Source organism: Cydia pomonella, chromosome 1, assembly GCF_033807575.1.
Source record: "Cydia pomonella isolate Wapato2018A chromosome 1, ilCydPomo1, whole genome shotgun sequence".
NCBI lineage: Eukaryota > Metazoa > Arthropoda > Insecta > Lepidoptera > Tortricidae > Cydia > Cydia pomonella.
The window spans coordinates 30637295-30655612 of NC_084703.1; the positions used below are offsets into that span (position 1 = coordinate 30637295).

Consider the following 18318-nt stretch of genomic DNA (forward strand, 5'->3'; position numbering starts at 1 on the left):
GTAAAACCGCTGAGGGACTAGTGAAATCACAAAGACAAGTCATTGCTAATTTGCCCTCTAGTACATCATTTCCGCTAATTAGCAAAAGTAAAACCGCTGAGGGACTAGTGAAATCACAAAGACAAGTCATTGCTAATTTGCCCTCTAGTACATCATTTCCGCTAATTAGCAAATGGGTCTGTGACGGATGTTCCGGGAACAGTGCCTATATACAGAAATTTGCGGCTAACGAGAATACTGACTAATATATTTGTGTTTCCCTTGTTCCGCTTAAATTACTCGATGAGTAAAATACTCAGTCAGTTTCTTGCCAAGGAAACGACGGAACTTACGACCAACAAAGTTATATCAAATTAATATTTACTGCCTTCAATTTGTAGTGTCGAAACACAGACAAAAAGATATCTTAATTCAAAACGCAAAACTCTCTTGCGCACGGTTGCTTAAAGAAAATAATAAATTGCTTAGTCCAATAAATATGTCTTGAATTAAAAAGAACATAATTTTTTAAATGAGAATAAAAATTATTTAGTTTTATCTTTACACATTTTTAAAGCGAATGGTAGTGATTTGAGTTAAGATATTAATTATTCGCCGCAATAAAAAAACGTCTTAGCAAGAGATATAGCACGCTCTTAAAAACGGTTTTATCTTGAGTAACTCTTCCTCAAACCAAAAATATTACCCAATACTAAAGAAGAATCACCAAAATTTTCCCTTGAGACTTTTAAGTTTTTAGGCAAGAGCGCTTAATTCTTGGTTTGATGTTTTCAATATACAGTCAAGAGCTAAAGCTGTTTTAAAAAGCGGCCAAGTGCGAGTCGGACTCGCCCATGAAGGGTTCCGTACCATTTATGACGTATTAAAAAAAATTACTTACTAGATCTGGTTCAAACCAATTTTCGTTGGAAGATTGCATGGTAATGTATATCATATATTTTTTTTTAGATTTTTCATTCTTTTATTTTAGAAGTTACAGGGGGGGGGGGACACATTTTTTCATTTTGGAAGTGTCTCTCGCGCAAACTATTCAGTTTAGAAAAAAATGATATTATAAACCTAAATATCATTTTTGAAGACCTATCCATAGATACCCCACACGTATGGGTTAGACGATTTTTTTAAATTTTATGACGTATTAAAAAAAACTACTTACTAGATCTCGTTCAAACCAATTTTCGGTGGAAGTTTGCATGGGAATGTATATCATATACTTTTTTTAAATTTTTCATTCTGTTATTTTATAAGTTACGGGGGGGGGGGGGGGGGGGACACATTTTTCCACTTTGGAAGTGTCTCTCGCGCAAACTATTCAGTTTAGAAAAAAATTATATTAGAAACCTCAATATCATTTTTAAAGACCTATCCATAGATACCCCAGTTGGGTACCTTTCCTTGTCAGTGGAAGCCCCAGAACCAGCTCCGCAAGCGTCATCGAGTCAGCCCTTCTTCACGAAGCCGTAAAGAAGAGGCTTCCGTTTCAGAAGGGAGGTGTTATGTGTGAGTGCTTAAAACGTGTGGGCAGAGCCCAAGTTTGTACCCCGCGCGTCATCAGAGTTATATACCTCACATCGGATAGCTAGCACGTTACAAAATTGTCGGGAAAAATTTGTAACTTTCATTTAATTATATTTTCTCAAACTTGCTATGAGATGACGACATGACTTACGTCAAATTAGGTCCGGAAATACTACATATCAGGTGCGATGAGTGAAGATGATATGTAAAGGAATTTCATACTGCCTTACACACCTAGGACTGTAAAGCAACCTTCTTTTGTTTTTTAACGTCAAATCGTGACGCCAGTTAGCTTGGTACGGTGATTTGTTGTGTATATTCGTTGCTAAGCAACGGCGGTGGCGCATCGCGCAGGCGCGCGGACTTACGCGCATAAGGTTGTACACCGCTGGTAGAGTGGCGAGCCGAGCAGGTCGCCACAAAACAATTTGACGACAATTTTTTTTTGTTTTAATTGCAAGTTTGAGAAAAGCACTATACATATCTCGGCGAGAAACGGGGTTGCCGGCCGCGTATCTCTAACCGGCTGAGCGTATGGCCTGCAACCCTACGTTTCCCGGCCTCTACAGTAATGTACTATTGTTTTAAAAGTGCAAATCAACTTATTAATTTTACTAATAATAAGTAGCGGTACTGCCTAAAAGGTATTTTGGAGTGAATACAAATATTAAATGATCTCGACGCTTTTTAAGTGTTGTGTTTTAAGGCTCCTCCTCCCGCAAAATACCGTAAAACTGACTTACTCCGAACTAGGGAATGCAACCGAGTAATGAAAAAACCGAGTATCGAGTTTAACCGTCGGTTTTTAACCGATGCAAAACCGAGGTCGAGTTCGGTTAAAAACAGCGGTTTCGAGTTTTTACATTTTCATTGCAAATCTAACTTTTTTTTGAAGCTAGGTATCAAATCAACTATTTACGGTATCATTTAAGGTATATGTGGTTACCTAGAAAGTAACAGTAACAGGTAGGTTATTTTCGCAGATTTTTTAAAGAAATTAAGTTTTCTAAAGCAATATTTGTATCAACGTTCAGGTCTGATGATTTCCAATCTACAATTAGTAAAATAATCATGTTGAATCTAAATGATGTTTTTTTGTTAGGAGAAATGAGATAAATAAAAAAAACATTATGGAACTTAATAAACAAATCAATTTTCTGTGAGCGTGACACAAAATGAGCTTGAAATTGGACAGTTTATGGAAATTCTAGGAATCTAGGAATGAGGGACACCGGATTATTGTACTTTTGGATTCCTGTCAAATCAAGATTATGGAACTCCGGGATTCAGAGTCCGGAGTTCCGGGATTCCAGAATTATTGAATTACGGGCACTCACGACACTAGGTAATCCGGATTTCCATCATACCGGTATTCTCGAACTCATATCTTCTGTGCCCGCCTCTTGTATAGCGGTGATCACGTAGGGGCGGGCACAGATGGGAATACACCGAATCGGGCGGGATCCTTTTAACTCCCATAAACATTTGCCTCCAATTTTGAAACTGAGAAATTGTTTCACATATTATTCAAGACTATTCTTATTAGTGGTCATAATTATTCTAGAGCATACCGCTTAATATACCTAACATTCTTGGAGTAAAATGTTAATAAGTGTCATATATTACATAACATACATATATCATATACAAAATCTCAAGCCTGTATTTCAGTTCCACTTCCAGCAATTAAGGGATACAGAAAAAAAAACAATAACGAACTTGAGATATTGCACCATGTGACAGTTTGCTAGCCCATCGCCCACAACACATTTGAAACCATATCCCACAGTCAACTTTACGACATCCACGGGAGGAAAGAGGGTGGTGAAATTCTTAACCTGACACCACACGGGTGGACAACTAAGTATTATATTACATAAATCTCTGTAACATCTATGATATTTAGGAAATATTTGACGTAAGAGAAAAAGCTATCTAACAATATATTTCAATCGTCTTAACGACGCAAAGTCCGACTATTGGGGGAGGGGGACAGAAGAGCGAAGTCCCCTACGAGAGGGGCTCGCAAGGCAAAGCCCTTCGCATGAAAAAAAACTATGCGGCCGATATTTTCACCTGAATAGGTACGTTATGTACTTTTTATTTCTTAAAGCGAAAACGAGAAGTCCCGCTAAGCGAGACTTCGTCCATTACTTACCAGGTCTTCATTAAGTAAAAATATGCATTAGACGATACGATGAAAATTGCTTTGAAGATTCAATTCATTGTTAAACCTTCTAATTGCCATTATAACTAATAGGTATTACTTATTTAATTATGAAGTATCGTAGCATACCTCGAATTTGAATATTATGATTATTTGTCTACTAATTGATTTGTCAATAATTATGACTTAAAATGATGATGTTGAAATTGTCTTTCTTTAGCCTAGTCGATATTGAACCTACCTACTATGTAGAAGGGTCCGGGCTCGAATCTGATAAAGGCATTAGTTAATCTATTTAACAATGGTCAATTAGAATTGTTATAATAACACTTACAATTATTATAATACGATTCGCTTTCTCAGGACTCAAAGTTAGAACTTAGAGCTCGAAACAAAAACCAACTTTGCTGTCTTATTTTAACAGTTTTAATAGCTACCTCCGCGAGTTCCACGTGAGAGTAACGATGCCCCAATGTCGACCGTAACATGTGGTTATTGATTACAACGTAGAGACCTTATAATAATAATAGATGGATAGAATACTCTTTATTGGCATACCTCAGTAAAAAGATACAAGAAAATAAACAATTGATTAAATGTAGAGGCAGACAACAGGCGGTCTTATCGCTAAAGAGCAATCTCTTCCAGACAACCTAATAATTATAATATGTATATAATATAGATTAGTCAATGTAACTGTACATAATTAGCGAATAAACACTCGCGTGATCTTTTTCTGGAACTCCCTTTGTTCATTTCATAAACCTCCACTCGTGTTTAACTGTTTTTTATTATGTAGCAGTCACATGAACTACTTTTAAATGTCTTTCTGTAATGGTTCAGTGTCATCAATGTATACGTACCAGCCATTTAGTAAGTGGTTCTAGCTAAATTAGTTATTCCATAGGGTAACTATTGCATAACCAGTTTAGCTAGGTCCTACTCGGATTACTCGGTTTTTAACCGATTTTCGGTTTCGAGTTTAACCGAGAGCAAAACCGATACTCAGTTATCGGTTATTTTGCATTCCCTACTCCGAACCATTTTTTTTTATTAAATATGGCACTTCCTGGGCCGAAATAAATATGTGACTTTATCTGGGAAAAGGGACGTTATTGTCGGGTTTAGTTTCCGAGATAATCGCCTTTAAAGTAAAACGTCGAAAAAAATACATTTTTTATTTTTTTACTCCATTTTATTAAGCAGACTCTATATTGTAATATGACAAAGACACGTGTTTTAAAAACGATTTTTTATGAGTAAAAATATCTCTTAAAGTTTAGTAAGAAAGGGACCTTACTGCCGGTCCTGCAGTCGACTGCTTTCTGTCGGCACGGTATCTGTTTAGAAGACCTTGACAGTACTTGTCAGCGAGGCGCTAGGCGCGCGGCGCGTTGCAAAGGATTTGTCGTCTCTTTCTGACTCGTGGCGTCGGCTCTGCCCACTCGCTCACTAGCTGCACACCCGCATGTTCATTCGTTTCGTTCGTCAATTGGTGCTGTTTATTTCTGATCGAAAAACCCTTAAAACATGGATTTACCCGATGAAAGGGGTAAGTTGAGTATGTAAAATACTACTATGAAGTTACTTAAGTTGCTATTATAATATCATTCGGTTTGATTTGTATACAATTTGAATTTCTTGTTTTTATCTGTACTTATTTACGATAATCGAATTGTACACTTGAATTTAATTTTAATATCTCTTGGTAAATCCTTTACAATAGTGTTTATAATGTTAACTACGTACATTTTCTGATGACGTTCCTGGCGGCTACCGACACGTGTTTGTCCCGTACCAAATAATTTAAAAAGTTATGTTTATTTGTATCTAGACCCAATGTATTCGTACCTGATTCAGAGTTGGACGAACAGAACAGCAGATACTGGTACAGAACAAGAAACTACTCTGCCTCCGTCTAAAAGAAGAACTCCTACATGCTCTTACTACGGTCAGGCAGGACACCGAAATCAGTACAGAAATGGAAAATATTTCTGTAAAAAAACGTCAATAAGACTTGTCGCACGATTAATTAATAAGTAATCAAGTCGCCTACTTTCACTGGGGTGAGATAAATCATCAATAACTGGCCACCCGTAAATTGACGCATTGTATTATTATTATTGTGTCCAGTTATGACGATTTTATACCCCAATTGGTTTTTTTTTAGATTGACAGCACGTTGATTTATCATTAAAGATTATTTCAACAAAGACTTAAATTATAATTAATAGTTACAACTACAAAATTCATCGTATTTTTTAAACCTTTCTTTTAACTGTATTACTAAAAATGTAACGACCGACATTAAGGTCCCTTTTTATATACATGAATACTTTAATGGAAACTGAGAGAAATTATATGTTTTTGGTATACGCCTAGTTACTAAAGGGTTACTAAAGTGATCTAAAATTAAGAACTTCAATGTTAATCAAAATTTATAGTTGTTTTCATAGAGTAAAGATATTATCAGAGGTAATATGACTTATGACAAACTGTGACACTGGAATGGCGGATGGCTTGAAAGTGTGCGTGTAGACGAGTGATACCATGTAAAACATATTCTCCCTGATGTAATAATTATTTTTAAAATAAAAAATGCACTGTTTTTGTTTTTTATGTACCTGATGGAATAGGTCTTGAAAATGCGTAATGTTGCATAATTACTTAATGCAAACATTATTTAAAATAATAATATTTAGCATCAGAATGATATCAGTTCGTTTTTTTTTTTTTTTCATGTAACTTAAAACATATCTTAAAAAGTCTTAAAACATGCGCACCATAATAACTACGGACTCAAATTACATGCACCGCGTGCAAAAATGTATAAAATCATAATATTTAACATTAGAAGAAATCAATTGTTAAAAGATATTAGAGATATCTGTTTTTAAACAAAAAAAATAATATACATAACAAACAAAGGTTTACATCAAATATTAGTCAAAAGCGTCATTAATCTCCTTATTTTCGGGAAATTACCATATCGACTTATTTTAAAATTCACAATCGATAATTTATCCATTTCCCTAAATAATCTCTTATAGGTACATAACGATTTAATAAGAAGGGCATCAATTATCCTACTTTCGGGAAAATACCCTATTCAACCTACTGGTCATACTCCTGTTCCGCAGAAATTGAAATGAAAATATCGTGATTTTACGTACGATAACATGATAATTGATAAACTTACCTATGAAAAGTTATCCTATCTCTTTTTTTCGTCCGATCTGTATAATTCTTACAACACTTGACCACGCATGTCGCCATATTTTATATTTTTCTTCCACCAATTTACTCGAATGACATGTCGACCCGACTGACGGCAAATCGGTGGATGAGGGCATAGAGATCACTGTCAATGTCTGTGTGTCACGCGTAAATAATAGGAAATTGGTGGATGATGGAATCCTAGTTGTGTTTTACCGAAACTCCGTCCGCAGAATTATTAGTCCAAGGTTGTTTTCATACGATATCACTAATTATTTTTCAACACATTTGCTCAAAACGACGTTTTTATTCCACCGATTTTTGGCTCATAATCCTAGATATTAAAAACGCGTGCTTTTTCAGTACAATATTATAACACTTGGGCTTTTTCACTATATTATCCGACTGAGTTAAGAAGGTAACTGATTGCAAATAATATGCATGGAAATTGGAAACGGAGCCTTCTTAATTTGGTCGAGTAATAAAAAAAAATTCTAATCAACTATTAGGTTTCAAATGTTACTTCAAAGAGGTTTTATCAAACCAAACATACATAATTTATAGATTAAATTATCTCGTAAATTACATTAATTAATAAATATAACATTTTATCGATTTGATCTCCATCCGTCAAAAAGAAATACGAAAATATTAGCTTTTTTTCATTTTTTTTAATGGGCTGTTTGTCGAATTCGTGCGCGCCTTTAAAAAAAAACGCGCCAGCTATTTTCCGTATTTGTCATAAAATTGGAATAGTTTTGCATGTTTTTAGTTTATATATTGACAAACATGTCATTTTCAAGCATTCAAAATGAAGAATACATAAAATTGACGCTGCCAGTAATACTAATAGAGGCAAGAGCCGAGAACGATAGCTTTTTACCATCAAAAGCGGGTGAAAAATAATTGGCGGCATATGAAACTTTTATTCAATGGAAAAGCAGCAAAAACGCCCAGTCTTTCTTGGAAAACGCGTTGGTAGCTTATTCCAATGAACTGGCGAATAAGTGCCTACAAGCCCAGCACGCTTTGGTACAATTATTCGATGTTAAAACTGTAAGCCACCATTTTGAAAATTGTAGGTACCTTTAGAGTTTTGACAAAAAATTCTGATTTATTAGTTTTGTTTTTTCCTCGCAAGTGTGTTGAAAAACATCGTATGAAACGCGTGTGCATTGGTCATTACCCACATCGGTATTCTTATTGCGCGCTCGCTTACAGCTCGCACGCACAATATCGCCTCCTGTGAAATGACCACCTTAGCACACTTGTATCATAATGTACGATTATCACCGACAATAAGGTCCCTTTTGAAAAATGTTTAGTGTTTGTACCAGCTTTTTACTAAACTTTAACTTGAATTTTGAGACTAAAAAAATTACTTTTTAAATAGAAGTTTATATATTTGATCTCAATTGACTGTGTTTAAGCGTAGTAAATATATATTTTTGTTGATTTTGACTGATTAATTAGATTAGTGAACTACAAAGTTATTTTTGTTAAAATATTTTTTTAAATATATTAAACAATGATGATTTATATCGGAGTTGTTGTTATTTAGTAAAAAATTACCCGACTTGTATTCTTCTTTTATAAAATACAATAGAAAACATTCTGTAAATGGAATATTTAGTAAAAACCATCTATCGCATTTTCATTACTTCATTCACTTTGGCATGGTAAACAACAGGAATACAGTTATACAATTATAGAATTGAACTTAAAATCTAAAAGACCATATAATCTACTCCTCAATTAACATGATGTCTATGTAACTTCCCACAATAACATACTTTTTTTTGGTGACGAAGTTTGAATGCAATTTTCTCAATATTGCCTTTTACGACTTATGAGTTTAATCAGCGATAAAAAGAAAATAATCAGCGTATCATTGAAAGTGGCATATTTTGTTAACTGTTCAAGTTAGATTAACGAAACAAAATTATATTTGACAATAATAAAATAAGCTACAAAATACACATTTGTAACCCACGTCATGTTCTTCATTGTGTAAAAAAAAACATTTTATTTTTCTTCACATTTATTTTTTTACTTTTCGCGGAGGTAAACCTCCAGAAAAAATATGCATGGATAGCCACTAGTACCCGCTACATAAACATATAAAAATATATGCGTAAATCTTCGTGCGTCATGTCAAAAAAAAATCGAATAAGTAGTTAGGAGCATATATAAACAAAGTACTAGTGCAGGGTGTAGATAAGTTAGTATGTAGGTGTGTAACCTTTTCTTATAAACCTATATATAATGCATCGACGATGACATGTCAACGTTGATAACATTAGACACATATTCTAGCTGCATGTTTTATTTGCATTTTGTGTTAGAAAATAGATAACACTAAGTGTAAGTCTTGTGAAAAAACATTAAAAAATATTGATGGGATTCTAATTTCAAATCGTTCCTCTGAATCTCACACAAAATTATCATCATCGGATAAATTATAATCGGAAGCGTCAGAGGTTACAGACGAAGAGCCAGCATCGCCAAGTGCTGTACTGCTACTCGTAGACATTGATGCTACTACTTTATGTTTATACACCAAAAGTCGACACTTACCACACAAATATCATTGATATAAATTAGCTTATTTGTGCATTTGCTATATAAATCAGCCTCTTGACCAGTTTTTATGCATTTTTTCTTCCCATCAATATTTTTTAATGTTATTTCACAAGACTTACACTTAGTGTTATCCATTTTCTAACACAAAATGCAAATAAAACATATGCAGCTAGAATGGGATCCCTTTCTTTCCCATATTCTTATTGTTCCGAATTTCGATAGTCAGAAATTGATATCCATATAATTAAAGAACATAAAGATCAATAGTCATAATTTTTGCTAAGCATAACGTTTAATAGTTCGAACATTATCATTCTATAATATTAAATACTATAATCGCAAAAGTTATAAAATTGATTAGTATAACATTCTAAGGCCTATGCATTATTATTCAGAAATATTTTAAAACATACATTTTAACGGACTAATGGTTATTATTCATATAGTTTTAATTACTAAACAAAAAATAATGTTTTAATTAGTAAGCCAAACAAAAAATCATGTTTCCCCAGGTAGGTTCGTTAGTTACCTTGTGTCCCTCAGAGCGAAAATAGGAGTCCCGCGAAGCGGGGCTCCGTCGACTCGTTGGCGGCACGAAATGTATTAATAAGTTACATGAAATATAGGAAACGGAGGTAAAGTCAGTAAGCCAAACAAAAAATCATGTTTCCCCAGGTAGGTTCGTTAGTTACCTTGTGTCCCTCAGAGCGAAAATAGGAGTCCCGCGAAGCGGGGCTCCGTCGACTCGTTGGCGGCACGAAATGGATTAATAAGTTAATAAGGGCGAAAATAATTATACCTTGCGAAAATAGACCTTACGACAATTATTATAAACAAGTTTATTACCTTCTACATTATGTAATGATATAGAATCTGAGCTTTGAATATTATGACCGACAAATATTATGACTAACAATAATGATGACCTGCAAAAATCGGATCTACAATTTATGTCGTTTAATTTTATGACTATTAACAATATGACTAATAAAAATTATGGTAGAAAACGTTATGGACTGAGAAAATCGGAACAAAAAATTTATGGGAACCAATAGAGACCCAGCTAGAATATATATTACACATCTACATACTAACTTATCTACACCCTGCACTAGTACTTTGTTTAGATATGCTCGTAACTACTTATTCGTTTTTTTTTTGACATGACGCACGAAGATTTACGCAAATATTTTTATATGTTTATGTAGCTGGTACTAGTGGCTATCCATGCATATTTTTTCTAGAGGTGTACTACCGCGAAAAGTAAAAAAATATTGTGAAGAAAACTAAAATGTTTTTTTACTCAATGAAGTATAAGTACATGACGTGGGTTCAAAATGTGTATTTTGTAGCCTATTTTATTGTTGTCAAATATAATTTTGTTTCGTTAATCTAACTTGAATACTTTACAAAATATGCCACTTTCAATGATACGCTGATTATTTTACATTAGCCTGAATAACTCGAAAACAAAAGAAGATCGAGGACTGATATTAAGCATAGAGTGTTCTTAGGACTTGCCAGTACACCACTTGAAAGAATGACCAAATCCGTCGTTGGGGGCACCTCTAGTTCGCTTAGCCTGCTAGACCCTTTAAATACAAAATCCAAGAATCTTATGTAGTTTAATAATCTGATAACTTGAAATTTTGTATTTTGTGTGTATAATCACAGACATAATACACCGAGACCGATAGTCGCCATGCGGCTACTCAGCTAAAAGTGAAGCCGAAACACGATCGACGTGTGCGTGCGACGCTCGTGTCTTACACTCAGAAACGCACACAAGTATACAAAAACGGGTTGCCAGTATTTATTTACAGAGCACAGTGGATTTTGGGACCCGAAAAAGTGACATGGTTCAGTTTATCACAAAATCGAATAGGCCTACTTAAATGCACCCCGAAACAAGTTAAATTTTTTTCTGAAAACTTGTAGTTTTTTTTCTAGACGAATTTCACAAACGCTCAATACGACCCCGGAAAATTAGAAAAATTCTTTATATCGACAAAATGATACAGCTTAGCCAAAATCTGATGGTATAGTATCTTAGATATAATAATCTTCTATTTGAGCTCTTTCAAGTTGTAAAAACAAAATTTTTACAACTTGAAAGAGCTCAAAGAGCACTGCTAAAAGTCATGTACTTTAAGCCTTATAGGTTTCCAACCGTTGATCTATATGATCTAGGTGGACTTTTATCTGTAAGAAAATTATATGTGCTTAATGTAATCTTACGGATACATAAGTTTACGTTTTATTACCCTGACTCTAATACCTCTAGAAGGAAAAAAACTAACATAATCCCTATTCCACCTACAAAGTCTGCCTTTGCTAAAAGACAGTACATTGTTCAATCAGCAAAATTGTACAACTTTTTAAATAATGAAATATATATATATCCCTCCACCTACAGAGAATGTAAAATTAAAATAAAAAACTGGTTAAATACTAAAAACTATGTTGATATGGAAAATCTACTTAAATCATAATCTAATATAAATCAATCAATGCACCATTCCCTTAACACACACACACATACTCACACACACACACACACGCACACACACATGCGCGCAAAACACTTAAAAGTGGCTCTTATACTTGAACATTTAAAATTACATTAGTTACTTTGCTACTCGCATCTTAGTTTAGTATTACATATTAATTATTTAGTTTATACTTTGTAGCCATTATAGTTTTGCTTTTAGCTTCTAGGTAATCACTAAGGAAGAGCGGTGTTCCTTAACACAGGTATATCTATACTTAAAAAGGGACACCAACCTGTATTATGTTAAATATGCTTGTGAGAGAATAAATCATTTTTCATTTTTTTTCATATGTGAGCTTAAATTGGCACATCAAAATGTAATATTTTAGGAGAAAATTCAATTTCCTTATTTTTTTTGTAAATTTTTTTTCAAGAATGTCCTATAGTTTGGGGATTTATTACAAGCACGTATAGCTCTTTGCATGTTCTACTTGCTTAATTTTTTTCGTATCCCTGAAGAATTTTCTCCTAAAGTATTACATTTTGATGTGCTCACATATAGAAGATTATTATATCTAAGATACTATACCATCAGATTTTGGCTAAGCTGTATCATTTTGTCGATATAAAGAATTTTCCCAATTTTCCGGGGTCGTATTGAGCGTTTGTGAAATTCGTCTAGAAAAAAAACTACAAGTTATCAGAAAAAAATTTAACTTGTTTCGGGGTGCATGTAAGTAGGCCTATTCGATTTTGTGATAAACTGAACCATGTCACTTTTTCGGGTCCCAAAATCCACTGTGCAGAGATGTGAAAAATAGTTTATAAAAAGTATTTAAATACAAAATACAAATACTTCCTTGATATACTATTTCAAATGCAAAATACAAAATAGTTTTCAAATTTAAAATACTAAATACAAAATAGGTATTTTCAAAATGCTTTTACAGTACATATGGGGCTACTTTATAGCACTAGTGCGAGAAGTAGCATATTATGTTACTGTGTCGAACATTTAAAGGGCCATATGTACTGTAAAACGTTGTACGATACATGTGCGAATAGGTATTTCCTATTTTTCGCACTTGTATCGTAATGTACTATTTTAAAATACAAATACTTTGCGATAAAAGGTACTCTTAAATAGTGAATACCTAGTATTGCTCGGAATTTACAAGTTGGAAAGGCTTTCTTTATTCTTTAAAAATAGTGTGTATATCAGTCCTCTAGAGTGCAAATTTGTGTCTCCTCATGTTTACCGGTTCAATGGACTTTTAAGTGATGGTTTTTAACGGTCAATTATTAAAAGCATTAATTTAGATTTGTAATGTTTTACAGCTAGTATATACCTCTCGTTGGTTGGTGAAAACGGCTCGTGTGTTTCACCAGGGCAGAAAAGTTTGTTTACCTCTCGTGCCTTGAAACCCTTGCAACGCTTAAGATTCCACATTTTTAATCTCTCGCTACGCTTGTGGTCATTTGCGGCGTTACGAAACAGATTCACCAGTTCCATGTTAAAATAATAAATAAATATTATAGGACATTATTACACAAATTGACTAAGTCCCACAGTAATAAGCTCATTAAGGCTTGTGTTGTGGATATTTAAACGATAGATACAATAACAGCTTCGACAGAAAAACATAACTAAGTATGTAATAATAGTATTATCCGCGCGATCTCGCCAACTATTACATAAACCCTAGAGGTTTTCAATAGTGGCTTATTGTGTTAAGTAAGCCCCGTTTCAAAAAATTCATAGTGAATAAATAACTTACCAGGATTTGAACCCGGGACCATCGGCTTCATAGGCAGGGTCACTACCCACTAGGCCAGACCGGTCGCCATAAAAGAATGAGAGAGTTGCAAGGATTGTAACGTCAGAAGAGATTGTAACTCCTACTTACTTTACCTAATAAAAAGTATTTTGAAAATAGAAAATAGGTCCCAAAAACTATTTGAAATAAAATACAAAATAGTTTTCTTTAAAAGGTATTTAAATACAAAATAGGTATTTTGCATTTTGTATTTGCATTTTAAATAAAAGTATTTCAAATAAGTCACATCTCTGTTTATTTATTCCCGTGAGAGTAGGGGTATTTTAACAACATTCTTATACTTGGTTATCAATAATTTGGAAGTGTGTAGATTTTTAATTTTGTAAGAAAAAGCTTTTTAGGGATCCATTATTACATTGAACCCTCAAAAATTGAGTGTGATTGCAATATTGCTGCGGTCGACCGCATTACTGCAGGAAATGTCAAATACTTAGGTCATTTACTTAATACGAAATTTATCAAATTAGTCTATATAACCAGACAAGTGCGAGTCGGACTTGCCCACCGAGGGTTTCGTACTTTTTAGTATTTGTTGTTATAGCAGCAACAGTAATACATCATCTGTGAAAATTTCAACTGTTTAGCTATCACGGTTCATGAGATACAGACGGACGGACGGACAGCGGAGTCTTAATAATAGGGTCCCGTTTTAGCCTAATAAAAATGTATCAATAATTACCCGTTCTATAGCGGTGCGCGGCAACCACTACTAGACACCAAAATTGGTCCGGACGTGGACCGCATGTACTTGTAAGATTCAAAGATTTTTGTTGTACAACATAGGTAGATTACAAGATGCTACATAAATATTTTGGTATCACTATGTCGTGCCTATTGGCATACAAATTCAATAAAAATAGCAACGCGACGAAATCGCTGCGAGAGCCACGCCTGTTTTTTGGCAATAAGGTTTAAATAAATAAGCTTTTACTATTTTATTTTTATCTTATAAATATGACAAAAATACTATATTTGAATACATATTACAAGTGTACAAACAATGAGGTACCTCACAAGCTGACTCTGTTCAGTATTGGCGCTATAGTGTCGGATTTTTAAATCTATCATTACATGAAATAAAAATTTGACTGAAATATTATTAAAAAAAAAAAATATTTTGAAATAAAATAACGAAAAATATAATTTCCTTTAATAATACAAGGAACTTGAAATAAGCGTAAGTACTTATTTTCGAATGTCAACGTCATGCCTCATGTGGAGGAAAAATGATTCATTTAACTGGCAACATTTATAAGCAATGGCGGCTGACGAAGGTTTGGATTTTTGTATTCACAATTACGTAAAAATATCATATTAAACTCGATGGTTACGCGTGGAATGTAATATCAGGTGATTTGTTTTTATTTAGTGATGAATCGTGACACCCATTCAACGCACAAATAGCCATCATTCCTGTATTTTTTTAATTTACAACCGGGAGGTGTACACAAACCGACTCGACCTTGAGTACTACGAGGGCCGTTCGAACGAGTGCGACATAATGTCGCCCCTGACGTGGCTTCACTAAGGATGTGCGGACTACTCGTCTATGTTTTTTTAATCTATGTGTATAATAGTATGGCAAAGGTGGTTATTCGCTAACTGCAAAAGGTCGCGCCCAAGGACACACCTAGCGCACGCTTCACTATTATCATGAAAAAAAAAAAAGTACTTACATAATGTTAAGTTACGTGTTTTTTTTGTTCCGAATTGCCTAGTCAGAATTTCCACGCGCCGCTACTGCCATATACCTATTAAAAGTACAAAGTTTCACAGCAATCTAGCTGTATTTTAAAAATGAAAGCGTAACTCCTACGTTTGTATGGAGATCCGAGCTTGCTGCGGAAGCTTAATGGCCGAAAATATGACAAGGCCTGTATTTTTCATGTTGTGAAACTTGTGAATCCATCAATACTGTGTAATCTGAGGCAAATACTACATTTTGGCGACGGGCTGAATCGGTAAGTCATTTTATAATTGACATTTCAAAATTAGGTACGGAATTACGAAGGAATAACTTGTTTCAAATAAAAGTGTAACAAACATAATTTGTGTTTATGGAACGTAAATCAATACATGTTTTTACATTTACGCCGTTATTTACCCAAAGGTTCAACATTGATAAGGACACTTCATTTGAACAGTGGCATAAACAGTCAATCACGAACTATACATATGTGCAAACCCACGTAAGTACGTAGTAATGCTCAATTTTACGAAAAGGTTACAAATATCAGAGGTAAAAATAAGTATAGGTATATTATTAAAATAATTATACAACGCAAGCGTAGCTAACTAATTAATCTACGGCAGAATCAAATGATGACCACACCCCGTTATCAGTGTTGCAGATTCATTGAAAACGCTAGGGTTGGCACTTTACATTTAAATTTTATTACATGTGCCTGGGCCCAGGTATACCTACGTACCTATAATAATTCGACATGGTGTTTGAAGTTGTTAACAAAATAAACCTCTTTTCATCCGGTAATTAAAAAAGGATATATTGCTTTTCAGTCTATAATATGTCGTAACGTCATTTATGTGTCAAAACTTTAATTTATGTCGTATATGATTCGTTCTCAATATTCAGTTAAAGTCATGAATTTCCTAAATGATCACTTAGAATTTTCCCGGTTTAATACAGAGTTGATGGCGAAATTAGAAGTAACCCGAATGCGACGCGGAAATGGTTCGTGAATTTAATACCTTGTACAAATAACAGTGTAGGTATAAATTAGCTAAAATAATGTACATACATACAGTATTAATTTTCGAATAAATACTTAATTATTTCTTTTAAATCAAATTTACGGGTTTGTTCTGTTACAGATAAAAATATGATACATTTGTGCCAATGCACCATAAATTTTAAAGTAAGGTGCCTTCGGTTCTTATTAAAACATGTTGACATATACAACTATGACGATTGTTGGGATGAAGTAGTTAAAGTGTTCAGAAAATATACAACAGAATGTGAAACTGGATGGACAAAAGGGGAATTCAACTGCACGTGCAATAGGGAGACATCGAAATTAAGAAAAATGCTTATGAAAATATCACCTCAACAAATGGAACCTTTTTGGATTGAAGTAGTGAATTTGATTGAAAAGTATTTAAATTAGTTTAGTATATATATCCTTAATTAAATTGCGGTTGTAAATCCACAACATCCTTTTATTTCTCGCATAAGGGCTCTCGAGATAAACCTTATCCATCAAAGCAATTACTGGCCAGTTGTTCTTACTCACAATGTCAATCTATTTACAACATTGTCTTTTGTTGACTTGAGTGCTTAGATGGACGTCATACTTAAATCGAAATAACTATATTCTTAAAAAATATAGCGTATTTCTGTACACTAAGCATGGATAATTATCTGAAGGATAACGTAGAGTTTGAAACCCATGGGCAGACTATATTTTGTAAGGTATGTGATATAGAACTTAAACCGAAAAAGTTTATTTTGGAATCACATCTTAAAACTCGAGGTCACAATGACAAAGCCGGCAATTCTCCATCTTGCTTTGACCTGGATTTTGAAGCTGAAAATTTAGAAATTCAAGATTCCAGAGTTTTTTGTAAATCTTGTAATGTATCTTTATTTTTCTCCAAGTACAGTGTACAAAAGCATTGTGATACATTAAAACACAGAAATATAAAGAATATGCAACCGGAATTCAATAAAGTTTGACTGAATTTTTGGTTAATTGTAATATACCCTGGAGCCAATTGGATAACCCCAAATTTAGAGAATTTATTCAAAACTGCTTGACGCATAAATATGGAAATGACATCAGCCTTCCGTGTGAGTCTACATTAAGATTAAATTACTTGCCAGTCATATATGAAGAAAAAAAAGAAAAGATAAGAATAGATTTAAAGGACTCCTACATATATTTGAGCATTGATGAGACTGAAAATCATGGAAAAAGCATCGCCAATGTCATTATAGGGAAGATGGATAACTGTGTCTCAACACCTCGAATATATGCAAGTAAAATTTTAGAAACCACAAATCATAGCACTGTGTCAGATTTAGTAGTCGAGACTCTAAAAGACCTGTGGGGTGGCAATTACGAAAATAATCTTTATAAGCTACTAATTTTAACAACGGATGCTGCCCAGTACATGATAAAGGCTGCAAAAACTCTTAAAGAGATTTTTCCAAATATGTCTCATGTAACTTGTATAGCCCACGCATTGAAAGAGTAGCTGACACGATAAGAGGTATATATCCAAATGTCAACAAATTGGTTGACAGCGTCAAAAAAGTATTTAGTAAATCGCCAAAACGACTTCAGAAACTGAAAGACATGTTTCCTTCAATTCCAAAACCTCCCCGTCCGGTCATCACAAGATGGGGTACATGGCTAGAGGCAGTTACCTATTATCAAAAATACTTTACTGAAATCAAAGACGTAATAAATGAATTCAACAGTCGAGATGCTGTTGCCATAGCAGCGGCGAAGCGAGTTTTTTGCAGTCCAAATTTAAAGCACGAC

At 33.9% G+C, this 18318-nt stretch overlaps 1 protein-coding gene and 1 long non-coding RNA gene across 6 annotated transcripts in view; one reads left to right on the forward strand and one right to left on the reverse strand.

Annotated features, from left to right (window-relative positions):
* Window positions 1-18318, reverse strand: part of LOC133528258 (maternal protein pumilio) — a 476367-nt gene that overhangs the window by 392582 nt on the left and 65467 nt on the right. The window lies entirely within an intron of this gene.
* On the forward strand, window positions 5136-5933 carry LOC133528486 (uncharacterized). Its single transcript, XR_009801003.1, has 2 exons — window positions 5136-5237; window positions 5520-5933. It is a non-coding gene; the product is annotated as an uncharacterized LOC133528486 (long non-coding RNA).